We start from the raw sequence: 18366 nt of genomic DNA, 5'->3' as shown, positions 1-18366 counted from the left end.
CATCTGGTGGATGCCTGGGGAATGACTGTTTCCCACTGGCTGCCTCACGAAATCCACCCCAGACCTCCCATTATCAAGAACATGATTAATGTTATTTTGTCCTACATATGCTAGTTGTGTTGTGTGGCGAATGACATTTTACATATGCTTCAGAAATATGTTTGAAATTAAAGATCTTTATTGTCATTGTTTGGTTCTGATTGTCCCGTACAAATAGCCCATGAAACTAAGTGGCAGTTGAAAAAGTCAATTCAATGAACCACTGAAATTTGATTCTTCAGTTTGATCCACCAAAACATTTTCATAGGCTAGTTTCTGTTTTGTTTTGCAATCCTGAAGAGAATCTATTTACTACTAATAACTTACAATAGGAATATTCAAAACAATAGTATTTTAAGTATAATCGCAGCTGAACGACATTGCACCGAATGAATATAAGTCTATTGAAGAGTACGAAATAATAAACTAGAGCTACAGTCGGTAGATTACAGATTGTCGCCAACGCCACATTTGTTTGCGGAACCAAGTTAGCATCAGATGCTTTTCTTCTTTGATGTCCATCATGAGGTGCCTCTCTTATCCACTTTGTTTGGGAAATTTCTTGGCAGTTTTTTTAGGATTTATTCAGAAACAGTTAGCCGTTAACGTCCCAAAATCTATTGGATTGATCCAGAAGTTTTCTTTATCATTTTTGCACTTTTCACTTCTGATTTCAGGAAAGAACCTGATGAAATCAGTTCCTTGTTTTCTCGTAAGCAAAGAGAGGAAAGTCTGTATTTTCTTAGTTTGAAACTTTATGATCACTACATGAGAGAAAGAGGTGATTATTTTATTTGTGGTTTATATCATAGTGTACTTTAATGCAAACACACACAGCAGGTCAGGTTAACTAGAGTCTCTTGTTGCTGAATAAAATGGAAATGGAAGATGAATGAAATGATGAATGGATTCTTCCTTCACATTTACATTCCTGTTGATTCATGATTTTCATGTATAAAATATAGAAGCTTGTGTATTTACCCCTCATAACCTGTTAAATGTTGTATAATTTCCAGGATGGTAGCCCCTACATGGTAGTTTTTATGACATTTCAATGTGATATTCTGTTTTTAATGTTCAATTAGAATTTGACTGTGGAAACGTGTCAAATGAAGATTTATTGATTAATCTGATGTAGAGACGGAGGGAGACAAAGAACCGTGTAGAACTCTCTCCTCCTAATCTCCCACATCACACTGAGACATTCTGACTTTCTTTTGAAGTGAAATCCTGAAAGAAAGAAAAAGGTGGTCATGCTGGACAAGTGGCATTTTTGCATTTCAGCCCAGCAGAGCAGAGCAACTCCTTCACTGCAGGGCAAACGTTTGAACCTTGATCCTCATGTGCAGGAGGACATTCAGTCCAGTTTAAAGTCTTTGGTAAAGATTTCAAACATCTTCATGGTTCTACAATCAACACATTTTGCTTTGTGTTCATCTTCCGCTGCCTTTGTCTCTAAATGAAGCGTCAAATTGCCTCCCGGGAATAAAATTCAACTCCAGCCAGAAAGTAATTTCAACATTGAGTGGAGGAACAGACCTTAAATTCACTTGTGTTTGTTTTTCACTGTAGAAAGTGAAATAATGTGATGATCAATCAAAATGTATTTGTAAAGCCCTTTACAACACTGAAGGTGACCAAAGTGCTTTCCAATGAGATCGGACAGTAAAACAAGAAAGAAAGCAGTTAAAACAGAACACTATATCCACAATAGAGTCAAATAAAACCAAACCAAATAAAATAAAATAGAAAAAATAGTAATATGGTGACAATTTGGTGACATTTAAATTCAATTCAATTCAATTCAATTCAATTAAAATGTCACCATATTACTGTGTATTAAAAGCCGGTCTGAATAAATAGGTTTTGAGTCTGGATTTAAAAAGGCCAAAGTTGGTAATGGTGCGCATGTCGGGGGCAGTTTGTTCCAGAGTCTGACGGCAGCAACTGAGAAAGGAAAAGAAGAAGCAAGACAAAGAAATCCAACTGTCCACAAGCAAAAAAATAGATAAAGAGGAAAAGTCTTTATTCTTTGTGTTCGCCTGTGAACCAACTTTACCTCCAAAAGTCCAACTCGTCAGATTCTTTAGAATCTACCAAAGTGAAGAATTAAAGTGTTTTATCTTTTTTTTTTTTTTTTTAAATAATAAGAACCAGAAGATTTAAACACAAAAAAACAAAAATCTTCTGGTCCAAACAACTTTAAGCACCACTGGAGTAAATTGAACTGAAACACAGTAATTCTATATTGTGACCATCAATAGAAAACTTTCCTCTGAATATTTGTCCAAACTGGTTTGTCAGGTACAAACCAGATTGACGACTGGACTCCAGCGTCGGTCTGTGTCCGTCAATCCTGAAAGCAACACACTGGCAACGTTTCCAGATTCTGATCAGAACACTCACATTAGTGAGGCGGGTTGATGGAGGAAGAGGCCTGATGTGTGCCAGGATCAACCCGGTTCTTCTTCCTACTAAAGGATTCTTTTACTCTGCAGGAGATATTTGACCTGAAGCCCTGCAGAGTTTGCTCCGGTCAGTCCTCTACAGAAACTACTGGTCAATATTGGAATGCTGCTTGTGGTCCAGCTAGAAGGACAACATTCAGTGAATAACACCGAGGCCCCTCCTGGTTCCTGCTCCGCTATATATTCTGAGACAAAACCAGGACGGACACACCCTTCCTGAGCGATCGGGTCAGTCACCGTTGATCTGTGCGTCTCCTTTCGGTTGAGCTTTGACAGGAAGTGACGGCGTTTAAAAGGTGGGTCACACATCCTGGTTTGTTTATAGAGAAACAGTTTTTATCGTCTAGAAGACGTTCAGAAAAGTGTCATGTGATGAAATCCTTCCTTTTGTAGGCTTCCATTGAATTGGTGTCACACTGTCTTTGTAGTCTGATGTTCATGTTTGGAAGACGTCTGACTGTTCAGGCGAATCTGTCTCTGTCCCTCGGGTCAGAATGAAGATGCTGATCGGACTCTGTGGACTGATCCTGGCTCTTCTTTCCAGCGGCGCAGCACAACCGCAGGTTAAAACAAACTGAACTCTACGTTGTTCTGCCGTCTTTAAACTCAATCGAACTTCACTCTAAATCTGTTTTTGTTCTCTTTCTAGGAACATCCGGTCGATGTATTCCCCCACGGTAAGACTCGTGTCCTTATCGTCTCTACTGGACGCGACAAAACGTCTGAAATCTTTTGGAATAACTTTGGTTTTCTTCCTCTCAAACATCAGCGGCAGACTGCAGTCAGATTAAGAAGCTCATGCCGGAGTCGCGCAGCGGCGTTTATATGATCCAGCCTGATCACAACAAAATCCCCTTCAAGGTATCAAAGCAAATTTCAGGAAGGTCAAAGAGGTTTTTAGCCATTTCAGCAGTTTTACATCACATTTGATTTATTTCAGCCACTTAGTTTTTGGGCTGTTGACAATCTACCTCAACTTTTTCAGCCGTTTTAGCAACGATAACTTGTTGAGATTTTGTCGTTGTTGTTTTTTTTTTTGTTTGTTTTTGTTTTATGAATCTACATAAACTTATTTGTTATTTGCTTTAAACATGCAGGAAAACCAGCGTTGTGACCTGTGGAAAAATATTTAGTCCGTCCAAAGTCAACATTTATCAGCTGAAGTGAAAGTTAGGAAACATTCTGGGGCGCAAAAAACAGATTTTAGTTGAAATGACACATTTTTCAGCATATATAGTAAATGAACATTACTTAATTTATATGTGCTTCAGAAGCCACCACAGAGGAATCCCAGACCGCTGACTTGACAGTAGACTCACAGATTTGTTTGAGTTAACTTTTAAACTAACCTACTTATTTTAATGAGGACAAAAGACATCAAGCATGACCCTTGGAGGCTGGAACCATTTGAAAGCTTCGCAACATCTGATTATTTATTGCCATCATTAACCTGTTTCAGTAAAAATCACTAAAGCCCTGTTAGTTATTTCCCCGTGTGGACTTTCTGCTCAGGTGTACTGTGAGATGCGATCAGACGGCGGCTGGACGGTGATTCAAAAACGCACCGGAGCTTCAGTTTCCTTCGATAGAAACTGGGCTGCATATAGAGCTGGGTTTGGCCACCTGACGTGTAAGTGGTGTGTGTGTGTGTGTGTGTGTGTGTGTGTGTGTGTGTGTGTGTGTGTGTGTGTGTGTGTGTGTGTGTGGCCATTTCTTTTGTTATAGTGATATAAAAATGCAAATCTAAATATTGGCTGAACTGAAACTACATGTCACAATGCACTGGCTTTTTGTTGGTTCCAGGGGACCACTGGCTCGGTTTGGAAAAGATGCACTGGCTGACCCGGGGCAGGACGACCAACTTGAGGGTGGACCTGTGGAACCAGGAAGGAGGAACCGCTTACGCCGAGTACAAAAACTTCTATCTGGGGGATGAAAACTCGGCTTATGCACTCCATGTGGGGAGATACAGAGGAACTGCAGGTAACGGGTCCTCCTAAACCTCGACATCAGAACCAGCTGGTCTCATCGTGGCAGCTACACTAGAGAGTTCCAACTAGGATGCTTCCTAATACTCCCTCCTATCTCCTTTCCTGTCCACTTTTCCTTAATGCTGTGGATGACATCACGGAGTTAAGGAAAGGTGTTAGGAGGCTTCCTAAAGGAGGTCAGGAAAGGTGTTAGGAGGCTTCCTAAAGGAGGTCAGGAAAGGTGTTAGGAGGCTTCCTAAAGGAGTTAAGGAAAGGTGATCACGATGACAATCAGACCACACTTCCACTAGGTGGCGTAATAATAATCCAACAGAGGTGAAGGTTAGAGACGTCTGTCGTGGTGAACAAACTCCAAATGTGATCAAAAGTAGTATAAAGGTGGTTCCTCTCACGTTCCCCTGAGGTTCTAACCTCTGATGTAACGTCAAATATCTGAAGGTTTGAATGTAAATCAAAGGAAAAGAGGAACTAAAGGGAAACGGCTGCAGGTGAATAAAGAACCAATCAGAGTGAGACCAGGCGGCACTAAAACTGGACTTTACTGTGTTGGTTCTACAACATCCAGAACATTCCTAGTTGGGATCTGGGTTCTAGATGATTTGAAGTTGTTCCAGGCAGATTATTGCTTTGGTAACTTACATGATCTGCTCCTTTTTCAGTCATCCTGAGTTTCCCTGAACGCTCCGATGAGCGGGTTCCTTTAAATGATGTCGCCACAAGGAATTGTGGGGGAACATGAGCTGGTCTCCTTTGGTAAAGGAACCATCAGTGGTTCCTAGGATAAAGGAGGTTCTAAAGGAAGCATCAGTGGTTCCTAGGCTAAAGGAGGTTCTAAAGGAAGCATCAGTGGTTCCTAGGCTAAAGGAGGTTCTAAAGGACGCATTGAGCCTCCTTTCCTTGGCTTAGTGAGAATTCCAACGCTACTTATCATGGCCACCACTTAAACACTTCTGGGGTTTAAGGAGAAGTGGATAGGAAAGGAGATAGGAGGGACTGTTAGGAGATAGGAGGGACTATTAGGACGCACCCCTTGACTTTTTTCCACCTCCTTGTCTACAGGTGATGCCATTCGTGGTTCCCACCCTGGAGCCAACCAGAACGGCTTCGGCTTCAGCACCAAGGACCGAGACAATGACGGCTGCAATCCTTGCATCTTCGAGTTTGATATTGCTTATCATTCCTGTACCAACTTCCACAGCAGCAGCTGGTGGTTCAGCCGATGTGGCTCCGCTTATCTGAATGGCTTTTACCACGCCAACAACGTGAAGGGCCTCCGCTGGGAGACCTGGAGGGGCCACTCCTCTTCCTCACTCAAGGCCACCAGGATGATGGTCAAGTCTGTGTGAGCGGAGCCTCTCAGTCCATCTTTACTTCGTTAAAGTCAAAAATCAAGAGTGGGATAACAGTGATTATTTGTTTCCTGAGCATTGAATAAAAAGATTCCCAAAAAATCCTCTTTATTGACTTCTTTCTTTCCGAAAGCTAATTATGCCCAATATTCTTAGTGTTTTGTAACAACAGCATGTAAGTACACGACTGCAACTATGCATATAAAAAAATTAAAAAGGGATTTTTAGACGCTTTTAAATGAAACCTTTTTATGAAAGTCTTTTTAAGTTTTCTATGGTGTTTCTTTTAGCCACTGAATGGCCCAGATAAACTCTTCAACTGTTGTTTTTTAACTTCTGTCGCACTTCAATATTGCTCAAATATGAAATGCATTACAAATAAAATATATTATTATTGTTGTTGTTGTTATTGTTTTTAAGCATCATCAATGTAACCAAGGAAATCCATTTTCACCAGACACCATGAGGCATACAGCCTTTAATCTGAAGTTTAAATCTTGATGTAGACCTGGATTAGCTCTAGTCTCCCTTCAAGAGAGGAGATCATTTATCTCAAGACAAGGACAAGTCTAAGACTATTTTAATCCACTTCTGAGAAAGTGGATTAAAATACTAATTCTAAATCACTAAATCCTGGTTTAAAATGTGATTTAGTCTCGACCGAGGCGTTTGCGTGTCTTTTTAAACTCTTTAAACAGATGAACCAGAGGTGAAGCAGAGAAGTGCTGTGCCTGGAGCAGTTGGTTATTACTACAAAGGTGTTTGGCAGTCACTCATCGGCACGCCGGTTCGCCAGTTCAACAAGTCAGCCATGACTCAGTGTCTGAGCAAGAAGGTGGTCCACATGTATGGAGACTCCACCATCAGGCAGTGGTTTGAATACCTCATGGGAGTCTTACCAGGTATTCACTCTGTAAGAATATTGTGTATTGTTTAGATTTCCTTTACGATTTGACTCATTTGGTCCTGTCTCCATCACATCCAGGTCTCCGGGAGTTCAACCTGCACAACCCAAAACAGTCCGGCCCGTTCTTGGCTCTGGACTATGACAACAACATCAAGGTGATGTTCCGCTGCCACGGTCCTCCGATCCGCTTTGACGTCTTGACCAGTGAGATGCGTTTCATTGCAAATGAACTGGACGGAGTACCCGGGGGCGCCAACACGGTCATCATCATTGGCATCTGGTCACGTTACGCCACTTTCCCCATCGAGGTCTACACCCGGCGGCTGTTGAGCATCCGCAAGGCAGTGGTGCGCCTGCTGACCAGGGCGCCGGACACCGTGATCATCTTCAGAACGGCGAACCTCAAGAGTCTAGAGCTGTTCGAGGTGCTGGCGACCAGCGACTGGTACTCGATGCAGCGTGACAAGGTTCTTCGAGCCATATTCAAAGGAATAAACGTTCATCTGGTGGATGCCTGGGGAATGACTGTTTCCCACTGGCTGCCTCACGAAATCCACCCCAGACCTCCCATTATCAAGAACATGATTAATGTTATTTTGTCCTACATATGCTAGTTGTGTTGTGTGGCGAATGACATTTTACATACGCTTCAGAAATATGTTTGAAATTAAAGATCTTTATTGTCATTGTTTGGTTCTGATTGTCCCGTACAAATAGCCCATGAAACTAAGTGGCAGTTGAAAAAGTCAATTCAATGAACCACTGAAATTTGATTCTTCAGTTTGATCCACCAAAACATTTTCATAGGCTAGTTTCTGTTTTGTTTTGCAATCCTGAAGAGAATCTATTTACTACTAATAACTTACAATAGGAATATTCAAAACAATAGTATTTTAAGTATAATCGCAGCTGAACGACATTGCACCGAATGAATATAAGTCTATTGAAGAGTACGAAATAATAAACTAGAGCTACAGTCGGTAGATTACAGATTGTCGCCAACGCCACATTTGTTTGCGGAACCAAGTTAGCATCAGATGCTTTTCTTCTTTGATGTCCATCATGAGGTGCCTCTCTTATCCGCTTTGTTTGGGAAATTTCATGGCAGTTTTTTTAGGATTTATTCAGAAACAGTTAGCCGTTAACGTCCCAAAATCTATTGGATTGATCCAGAAGTTTTCTTTATCATTTTTGCACTTTTCACTTCTGATTTCAGGAAAGAACCTGATGAAATCAGTTCCTTGTTTTCTCGTAAGCAAAGAGAGGAAAGTCTGTATTTTCTTAGTTTGAAACTTTATGATCACTACATGAGAGAAAGAGGTGATTATTTTATTTGTGGTTTATATCATAGTGTACTTTAATGCAAACACACACAGCAGGTCAGGTTAACTAGAGTCTCTTGTTGCTGAATAAAATGGAAATGGAAGATGAATGAAATGATGAATGGATTCTTCCTTCACATTTACATTCCTGTTGATTCATGATTTTCATGTATAAAATATAGAAGCTTGTGTATTTACCCCTCATAACCTGTTAAATGTTGTATAATTTCCAGGATGGTAGCCCCTACATGGTAGTTTTTATGACATTTCAATGTGATATTCTGTTTTTAATGTTCAATTAGAATTTGACTGTGGAAACGTGTCAAATGAAGATTTATTGATTAATCTGATGTAGAGACGGAGGGAGACAAAGAACCGTGTAGAACTCTCTCCTCCTAATCTCCCACATCACACTGAGACATTCTGACTTTCTTTTGAAGTGAAATCCTGAAAGAAAGAAAAAGGTGGTCATGCTGGACAAGTGGCATTTTTGCATTTCAGCCCAGCAGAGCAGAGCAACTCCTTCACTGCAGGGCAAACGTTTGAACCTTGATCCTCATGTGCAGGAGGACATTCAGTCCAGTTTAAAGTCTTTGGTAAAGATTTCAAACATCTTCATGGTTCTACAATCAACACATTTTGCTTTGTGTTCATCTTCCGCTGCCTTTGTCTCTAAATGAAGCGTCAAATTGCCTCCTGGGAATAAAATTCAACTCCAGCCAGAAAGTAATTTCAACATTGAGTGGAGGAACAGACCTTAAATTCACTTGTGTTTGTTTTTCACTGTAGAAAGTGAAATAATGTGATGATCAATCAAAATGTATTTGTAAAGCCCTTTACAACACTGAAGGTGACCAAAGTGCTTTCCAATGAGATCGGACAGTAAAACAAGAAAGAAAGCAGTTAAAACAGAACACTATATCCACAATAGAGTCAAATAAAACCAAACCAAATAAAATAAAATAGAAAAAATAGTAATATGGTGACAATTTGGTGACATTTAAATTCAATTCAATTCAATTCAATTCAATTCAATTCAATTCAATTCAATTCAATTAAAATGTCACCATATTACTGTGTATTAAAAGCCGGTCTGAATAAATAGGTTTTGAGTCTGGATTTAAAAAGGCCAAAGTTGGTAATGGTGCGCATGTCGGGGGCAGTTTGTTCCAGAGTCTGACGGCAGCAACTGAGAAAGGAAAAGAAGAAGCAAGACAAAGAAATCCAACTGTCCACAAGCAAAAAAATAGATAAAGAGGAAAAGTCTTTATTCTTTGTGTTCGCCTGTGAACCAACTTTACCTCCAAAAGTCCAACTCGTCAGATTCTTTAGAATCTACCAAAGTGAAGAATTAAAGTGTTTTATCTTTTTTTTTTTTTTTTAAATAATAAGAACCAGAAGATTTAAACACAAAAAAACAAAAATCTTCTGGTCCAAACAACTTTAAGCACCACTGGAGTAAATTGAACTGAAACACAGTAATTCTATATTGTGACCATCAATAGAAAACTTTCCTCTGAATATTTGTCCAAACTGGTTTGTCAGGTACAAACCAGATTGACGACTGGACTCCAGCGTCGGTCTGTGTCCGTCAATCCTGAAAGCAACACACTGGCAACGTTTCCAGATTCTGATCAGAACACTCACATTAGTGAGGCGGGTTGATGGAGGAAGAGGCCTGCTGTGTGCCAGGATCAACCCGGTTCTTCTTCCTACTAAAGGATTCTTTTACTCTGCAGGAGATATTTGACCTGAAGCCCTGCAGAGTTTGCTCCGGTCAGTCCTCTACAGAAACTACTGGTCAATATTGGAATGCTGCTTGTGGTCCAGCTAGAAGGACAACATTCAGTGAATAACACCGAGGCCCCTCCTGGTTCCTGCTCCGCTATATATTCTGAGACAAAACCAGGACGGACACACTCTTCCTGAGCGATCGGGTCAGTCACCGTTGATCTGTGCGTCTCCTTTCGGTTGAGCTTTGACAGGAAGTGACGGCGTTTAAAAGGTGGGTCACACATCCTGGTTTGTTTATAGAGAAACAGTTTTTATCGTCTAGAAGACGTTCAGAAAAGTGTCATGTGATGAAATCCTTCCTTTTGTAGGCTTCCATTGAATTGGTGTCACACTGTCTTTGTAGTCTGATGTTCATGTTTGGAAGACGTCTGACTGTTCAGGCGAATCTGTCTCTGTCCCTCGGGTCAGAATGAAGATGCTGATCGGACTCTGTGGACTGATCCTGGCTCTTCTTTCCAGCGGCGCAGCACAACCGCAGGTTAAAACAAACTGAACTCTACGTTGTTCTGCCGTCTTTAAACTCAATCGAACTTCACTCTAAATCTGTTTTTGTTCTCTTTCTAGGAACATCCGGTCGATGTATTCCCCCACGGTAAGACTCGTGTCCTTATCGTCTCTACTGGACGCGACAAAACGTCTGAAATCTTTTGGAATAACTTTGGTTTTCTTCCTCTCAAACATCAGCGGCAGACTGCAGTCAGATTAAGAAGCTCATGCCGGAGTCGCGCAGCGGCGTTTATATGATCCAGCCTGATCACAACAAAATCCCCTTCAAGGTATCAAAGCAAATTTCAGGAAGGTCAAAGAGGTTTTTAGCCATTTCAGCAGTTTTACATCACATTTGATTTATTTCAGCCACTTAGTTTTTGGGCTGTTGACAATCTACCTCAACCTTTTCAGCCGTTTTAGCAACGATAACTTGTTGAGATTTTGTCGTTGTTGTTTTTTTTTTGTTTGTTTTTGTTTTATGAATCTACATAAACTTATTTGTTATTTGCTTTAAACATGCAGGAAAACCAGCGTTGTGACCTGTGGAAAAATATTTAGTCCGTCCAAAGTCAACATTTATCAGCTGAAGTGAAAGTTAGGAAACATTCTGGGGCGCAAAAAACTGATTTTAGTTGAAATGACACATTTTTCAGCATATATAGTAAATGAACATTACTTAATTTATATGTGCTTCAGAAGCCACCACAGAGGAATCCCAGACCGCTGACTTGACAGTAGACTCACAGATTTGTTTGAGTTAACTTTTAAACTAACCTACTTATTTTAATGAGGACAAAAGACATCAAGCATGACCCTTGGAGGCTGGAACCATTTGAAAGCTTCGCAACATCTGATTATTTATTGCCATCATTAACCTGTTTCAGTAAAAATCACTAAAGCCCTGTTAGTTATTTCCCCGTGTGGACTTTCTGCTCAGGTGTACTGTGAGATGCGATCAGACGGCGGCTGGACGGTGATTCAAAAACGCACCGGAGCTTCAGTTTCCTTCGATAGAAACTGGGCTGCATATAGAGCTGGGTTTGGCCACCTGACGTGTAAGTGGTGTGTGTGTGTGTGTGTGTGTGTGTGTGTGTGTGTGTGTGTGTGTGTGTGTGTGTGTGTGTGTGTGTGTGTGTGTGTGTGTGTGTGTGTGTGTGTGTGTGTGTGTGTGTGTGTGTGTGTGTGGCCATTTCTTTTGTTATAATGATATAAAAATGCAAATCTAAATATTGGCTGAACTGAAACTACATGTCACAATGCACTGGCTTTTTGTTGGTTCCAGGGGACCACTGGCTCGGTTTGGAAAAGATGCACTGGCTGACCCGGGGCAGGACGACCAACTTGAGGGTGGACCTGTGGAACCAGGAAGGAGGAACCGCTTACGCCGAGTACAAAAACTTCTATCTGGGGGATGAAAACTCGGCTTATGCACTCCATGTGGGGAGATACAGAGGAACTGCAGGTAACGGGTCCTCCTAAACCTCGACATCAGAACCAGCTGGTCTCATCGTGGCAGCTACACTAGAGAGTTCCAACTAGGATGCTTCCTAATACTCCCTCCTATCTCCTTTCCTGTCCACTTTTCCTTAATGCTGTGGATGACATCACGGAGTTAAGGAAAGGTGTTAGGAGGCTTCCTAAAGGAGGTCAGGAAAGGTGTTAGGAGGCTTCCTAAAGGAGGTCAGGAAAGGTGATCACGATGACAATCAGACCACACTTCCACTAGGTGGCGTAATAATAATCCAACAGAGGTGAAGGTTAGAGACGTCTGTCATGGTGAACAAACTCCAAATGTGATCAAAAGTAGTATAAAGGTGGTTCCTCTCACGTTCCCCTGAGGTTCTAACCTCTGATGTAACGTCAAATATCTGAAGGTTTGAATGTAAATCAAAGGAAAAGAGGAACTAAAGGGAAACGGCTGCAGGTGAATAAAGAACCAATCAGAGTGAGACCAGGCGGCACTAAAACTGGACTTTACTGTGTTGGTTCTACAACATCCAGAACATTCCTAGTTGGGATCTGGGTTCTAGATGATTTGAAGTTGTTCCAGGCAGATTATTGCTTTGGTAACTTACATGATCTGCTCCTTTTTCAGTCATCCTGAGTTTCCCTGAACGCTCCGATGAGCGGGTTCCTTTAAATGATGTCGCCACAAGGAATTGTGGGGGAACATGAGCTGGTCTCCTTTGGTAAAGGAACCATCAGTGGTTCCTAGGATAAAGGAGGTTCTAAAGGAAGCATCAGTGGTTCCTAGGCTAAAGGAGGTTCTAAAGGAAGCATCAGTGGTTCCTAGGCTAAAGGAGGTTCTAAAGGACGCATTGAGCCTCCTTTCCTTGGCTTAGTGAGAATTCCAACGCTACTTATCATGGCCACCACTTAAACACTTCTGGGGTTTAAGGAGAAGTGGATAGGAAAGGAGATAGGAGGGACTGTTAGGAGATAGGAGGGACTATTAGGACGCACCCCTTGACTTTTTTCCACCTCCTTGTCTACAGGTGATGCCATTCGTGGTTCCCACCCTGGAGCCAACCAGAACGGCTTCGGCTTCAGCACCAAGGACCGAGACAATGACGGCTGCAATCCTTGCATCTTCGAGTTTGATATTGCTTATCATTCCTGTACCAACTTCCACAGCAGCAGCTGGTGGTTCAGCCGATGTGGCTCCGCTTATCTGAATGGCTTTTACCACGCCGACAACGTGAAGGGCCTCCGCTGGGAGACCTGGAGGGGCCACTCCTCTTCCTCACTCAAGGCCACCAGGATGATGGTCAAGTCTGTGTGAGCGGAGCCTCTCAGTCCATCTTTACTTCGTTAAAGTCAAAAATCAAGAGTGGGATAACAGTGATTATTTGTTTCCTGAGCATTGAATAAAAAGATTCCCAAAAAATCCTCTTTATTGACTTCTTTCTTTCCGAAAGCTAATTATGCCCAATATTCTTAGTGTTTTGTAACAACAGCATGTAAGTACACGACTGCAACTATGCATATAAAAAAATTAAAAAGGGATTTTTAGACGCTTTTAAATGAAACCTTTTTATGAAAGTCTTTTTAAGTTTTCTATGGTGTTTCTTTTAGCCACTGAATGGCCCAGATAAACTCTTCAACTGTTGTTTTTTAACTTCTGTCGCACTTCAATATTGCTCAAATATGAAATGCATTACAAATAAAATATATTATTATTGTTGTTGTTGTTATTGTTTTTAAGCATCATCAATGTAACCAAGGAAATCCATTTTCACCAGACACCATGAGGCATACAGCCTTTAATCTGAAGTTTAAATCTTGATGTAGACCTGGATTAGCTCTAGTCTCCCTTCAAGAGAGGAGATCATTTATCTCAAGACAAGGACAAGTCTAAGACTATTTTAATCCACTTCTGAGAAAGTGGATTAAAATACTAATTCTAAATCACTAAATCCTGGTTTAAAATGTGATTTAGTCTCGACCGAGGCGTTTGCGTGTCTTTTTAAACTCTTTAAACAGATGAACCAGAGGTGAAGCAGAGAAGTGCTGTGCCTGGAGCAGTTGGTTATTACTACAAAGGTGTTTGGCAGTCACTCATCGGCACGCCGGTTCGCCAGTTCAACAAGTCAGCCATGACTCAGTGTCTGAGCAAGAAGGTGGTCCACATGTATGGAGACTCCACCATCAGGCAGTGGTTTGAATACCTCATGGGAGTCTTACCAGGTATTCACTCTGTAAGAATATTGTGTATTGTTTAGATTTCCTTTACGATTTGACTCATTTGGTCCTGTCTCCATCACATCCAGGTCTCCGGGAGTTCAACCTGCACAACCCAAAACAGTCTGGCCCGTTCTTGGCTCTGGACTATGACAACAACATCAAGGTGACGTTCCGCTGCCACGGTCCTCCGATCCGCTTTGACGTCTTGACCAGTGAGATGCGTTTCATTGCAAATGAACTGGACGGAGTACCCGGGGGCGCCAACACGGTCATCATCATTGGCATCTGGTCACGTTACGCCACTTTCCCCATCGAGGTCTACACCCGGCGGCTGTTGAGCATCCGCAAGGCAGTGGTGCGCCTGCTGACCAGGGCGCCGGACACCGTGATCATCTTCAGAACGGCGAACCTCAAGAGTCTAGAGCTGTTCGAGGTGCTGGCGACCAGCGACTGGTACTCGATGCAGCGTGACAAGGTTCTTCGAGCCATATTCAAAGGAATAAACGTTCATCTGGTGGATGCCTGGGGAATGACTGTTTCCCACTGGCTGCCTCACGAAATCCACCCCAGACCTCCCATTATCAAGAACATGATTAATGTTATTTTGTCCTACATATGCTAGTTGTGTTGTGTGGCGAATGACATTTTACATACGCTTCAGAAATATGTTTGAAATTAAAGATCTTTATTGCCATCGTTTGGTTCTGATTGTCCCGTACAAATAGCCCATGAAACTAAGTGGCAGTTGAAAAAGTCAATTCAATGAACCACTGAAATTTGATTCTTCAGTTTGATCCACCAAAACATTTTCATAGGCTAGTTTCTGTTTTGTTTTGCAATCCTGAAGAGAATCTATTTACTACTAATAACTTACAATAGGAATATTCAAAACAATAGTATTTTAAGTATAATCGCAGCTGAACGACATTGCACCGAATGAATATAAGTCTATTGAAGAGTACGAAATAATAAACTAGAGCTACAGTCGGTAGATTACAGATTGTCGCCAACGCCACATTTGTTTGCGGAACCAAGTTAGCATCAGATGCTTTTCTTCTTTGATGTCCGTCATGAGGTGCCTCTCTTATCCGCTTTGTTTGGGAAATTTCTTGGCAGTTTTTTTAGGATTTATTCAGAAACAGTTAGCCGTTAACGTCCCAAAATCTATTGGATTGATCCAGAAGTTTTCTTTATCATTTTTGCACTTTTCACTTCTGATTTCAGGAAAGAACCTGATGAAATCAGTTCCTTGTTTTCTCGTAAGCAAAGAGAGGAAAGTCTGTATTTTCTTAGTTTGAAACTTTATGATCACTACATGAGAGAAAGAGGTGATTATTTTATTTGTGGTTTATATCATAGTGTACTTTAATGCAAACACACACAGCAGGTCAGGTTAACTAGAGTCTCTTGTTGCTGAATAAAATGGAAATGGAAGATGAATGAAATGATGAATGGATTCTTCCTTCACATTTACATTCCTGTTGATTCATGATTTTCATGTATAAAATATAGAAGCTTGTGTATTTACCCCTCATAACCTGTTAAATGTTGTATAATTTCCAGGATGGTAGCCCCTACATGGTAGTTTTTATGACATTTCAATGTGATATTCTGTTTTTAATGTTCAATTAGAATTTGACTGTGGAAACGTGTCAAATGAAGATTTATTGATTAATCTGACGTAGAGACGGAGGGAGACAAAGAACCGTGTAGAACTCTCTCCTCCTAATCTCCCACATCACACTGACACATTCTGACTTTCTTTTTAAGTGAAATCCTGAAAGAAAGAAAAAGGTGGTCATGCTGGACAAGTGGCAGTTTTGCATTTCAGCCCAGCAGAGTAGAGCAACTCCTTCACTGCAGGGCAAACGTTTGAACCTTGATCCTCATGTGCAGGAGGACATTCAGTCCAGTTTAAAGTCTTTGGTAAAGATTTCAAACATCTTCATGGTTCTACAATCAACACATTTTGCTTTGTGTTCATCTTCCGCTGCCTTCGTCTCTAAATGAAGCGTCAAATGGCCTCCTGGGAATAAAATTCAACTCCAGCCAGAAAGTAATTTCAACATTGAGTGTAGGAACAGACCTTAAATTCACTTGTGTTTGTTTTTCACTGTAGAAAGTGAAATAATGTGATGATCAATGTATTTATAAAGCCCTTTACAACACTGAAGGTGACCAAAGTGCTTTCCAATGAGATCGGACAGTAAAACAAGAAAGAAAGCAGTTAAAACAGAACACTATATCCACAATAGAGTCAAATAAAACCAAACCAAATAAAATAAAATAGAAAAAATAGTAATATGGTGACAATTTGGTGACATTTAAATTCAATTCAATTCAATTCAATTCAATTCAATTCAATTCAATTCAATTCAATTCAATTCAATTCAATTCAATTCAATTCAAATGTCACCATATTACTGTGTATTAAAAGCCGGTCTGAATAAATAGGTTTTGAGTCTGGATTTAAAAAGGCCAAAGTTGGTAATGGTGCGCATGTCGGGGGCAGTTTGTTCCAGAGTCTGACGGCAGCAACTGAGAAAGGAAAAGAAGAAGCAAGACAAAGAAATCCAACTGTCCACAAGCAAAAAAATAGATAAAGAGGAAAAGTCTTTATTCTTTGTGTTCGCCTGTGAACCAACTTTACCTCCAAAAGTCCAACTCGTCAGATTCTTTAGAATCTACCAAAGTGAAGAATTAAAGTGTTTTATCTTTTTTTTTTTTTTTTAAATAATAAGAACCAGAAGATTTAAACACAAAAAAACAAAAATCTTCTGGTCCAAACAACTTTAAGCACCACTGGAGTAAATTGAACTGAAACACAGTAATTCTATATTGTGACCATCAATAGAAAACTTTCCTCTGAATATTTGTCCAAACTGGTTTGTCAGGTACAAACCAGATTGACGACTGGACTCCAGCGTCGGTCTGTGTCCGTCAATCCTGAAAGCAACACACTGGCAACGTTTCCAGATTCTGATCAGAACACTCACATTAGTGAGGCGGGTTGATGGAGGAAGAGGCCTGCTGTGTGCCAGGATCAACCCGGTTCTTCTTCCTACTAAAGGATTCTTTTACTCTGCAGGAGATATTTGACCTGAAGCCCTGCAGAGTTTGCTCCGGTCAGTCCTCTACAGAAACTACTGGTCAATATTGGAATGCTGCTTGTGGTCCAGCTAGAAGGACAACATTCAGTGAATAACACCGAGGCCCCTCCTGGTTCCTGCTCCGCTATATATTCTGAGACAAAACCAGGACGGACACACTCTTCCTGAGCGATCGGGTCAGTCACCGTTGATCTGTGCGTCTCCTTTCGGTTGAGCTTTGACAGGAAGTGACGGCGTTTAAAAGGTGGGTCACACATCCTGGTTTGTTTATAGAGAAACAGTTTTTATCGTCTAGAAGACGTTCAGAAAAGTGTCATGTGATGAAATCCTTCCTTTTGTAGGCTTCCATTGAATTGGTGTCACACTGTCTTTGTAGTCTGATGTTCATGTTTGGAAGACGTCTGACTGTTCAGGCGAATCTGTCTCTGTCCCTCGGGTCAGAATGAAGATGCTGATCGGACTCTGTGGACTGATCCTGGCTCTTCTTTCCAGCGGCGCAGCACAACCGCAGGTTAAAACAAACTGAACTCTACGTTGTTCTGCCGTCTTTAAACTCAATCGAACTTCACTCTAAATCTGTTTTTGTTCTCTTTCTAGGAACATCCGGTCGATGTATTCCCCCACGGTAAGACTCGTGTCCTTATCGTCTCTACTGGACGCGACAAAACGTCTGAAATCTTTTGGAATAACTTTGGTTTTCTTCCTCTCAAACATCAGCGGCAGACTGCAGTCAGATTAAGAAGCTCATGCCGGAGTCGCGCAGCGGCGTTTATATGATCCAGCCTGATCACAACAAAATCCCCTTCAAGGTATCAAAGCAAATTTCAGGAAGGTCAAAGAGGTTTTTAGCCATTTCAGCAGTTTTACATCACATTTGATTTATTTCAGCCACTTAGTTTTTGGGCTGTTGACAATCTACCTCAACCTTTTCAGCCGTTTTAGCAACGATAACTTGTTGAGATTTTGTCGTTGTTGTTTTTTTTTTTGTTTGTTTTTGTTTTATGAATCTACATAAACTTATTTGTTATTTGCTTTAAACATGCAGGAAAACCAGCGTTGTGACCTGTGGAAAAATATTTAGTCCGTCCAAAGTCAACATTTATCAGCTGAAGTGAAAGTTAGGAAACATTCTGGGGCGCAAAAAACTGATTTTAGTTGAAATGACACATTTTTCAGCATATATAGTAAATGAACATTACTTAATTTATATGTG

At 41.0% G+C, this 18366-nt stretch overlaps 3 long non-coding RNA genes across 3 annotated transcripts; all 3 read left to right on the top strand.

Moving 5' to 3' along the window:
* The first annotated feature begins 2943 nt into the window (after positions 1-2943).
* LOC308127293 lies at positions 2944-3370 on the top strand. The gene is made up of 3 exons (XR_013936493.1): positions 2944-3070; positions 3157-3184; positions 3277-3370. It is a non-coding gene; the product is annotated as an uncharacterized lncRNA (long non-coding RNA).
* Positions 3371-10221: 6851 nt separating this feature from the next.
* On the top strand, positions 10222-10648 carry LOC308127292. Its single transcript, XR_013936492.1, has 3 exons — positions 10222-10348; positions 10435-10462; positions 10555-10648. It is a non-coding gene; the product is annotated as an uncharacterized lncRNA (long non-coding RNA).
* A 6756-nt stretch (positions 10649-17404) lies between these two features.
* On the top strand, positions 17405-17964 carry LOC308127291. Its single transcript, XR_013936491.1, has 3 exons — positions 17405-17664; positions 17751-17778; positions 17871-17964. It is a non-coding gene; the product is annotated as an uncharacterized lncRNA (long non-coding RNA).
* Positions 17965-18366: the final 402 nt, after the last annotated feature.

This window comes from Lipophrys pholis (genome assembly GCF_963383615.2).
Source record: "Lipophrys pholis genome assembly, chromosome: 22".
Taxonomy (NCBI): Eukaryota; Metazoa; Chordata; class Actinopteri; order Blenniiformes; family Blenniidae; genus Lipophrys; species Lipophrys pholis.
The sequence above is the reverse complement of the archived record's forward strand: the minus strand, read 5'-3'. Positions and strand labels throughout refer to the sequence as shown.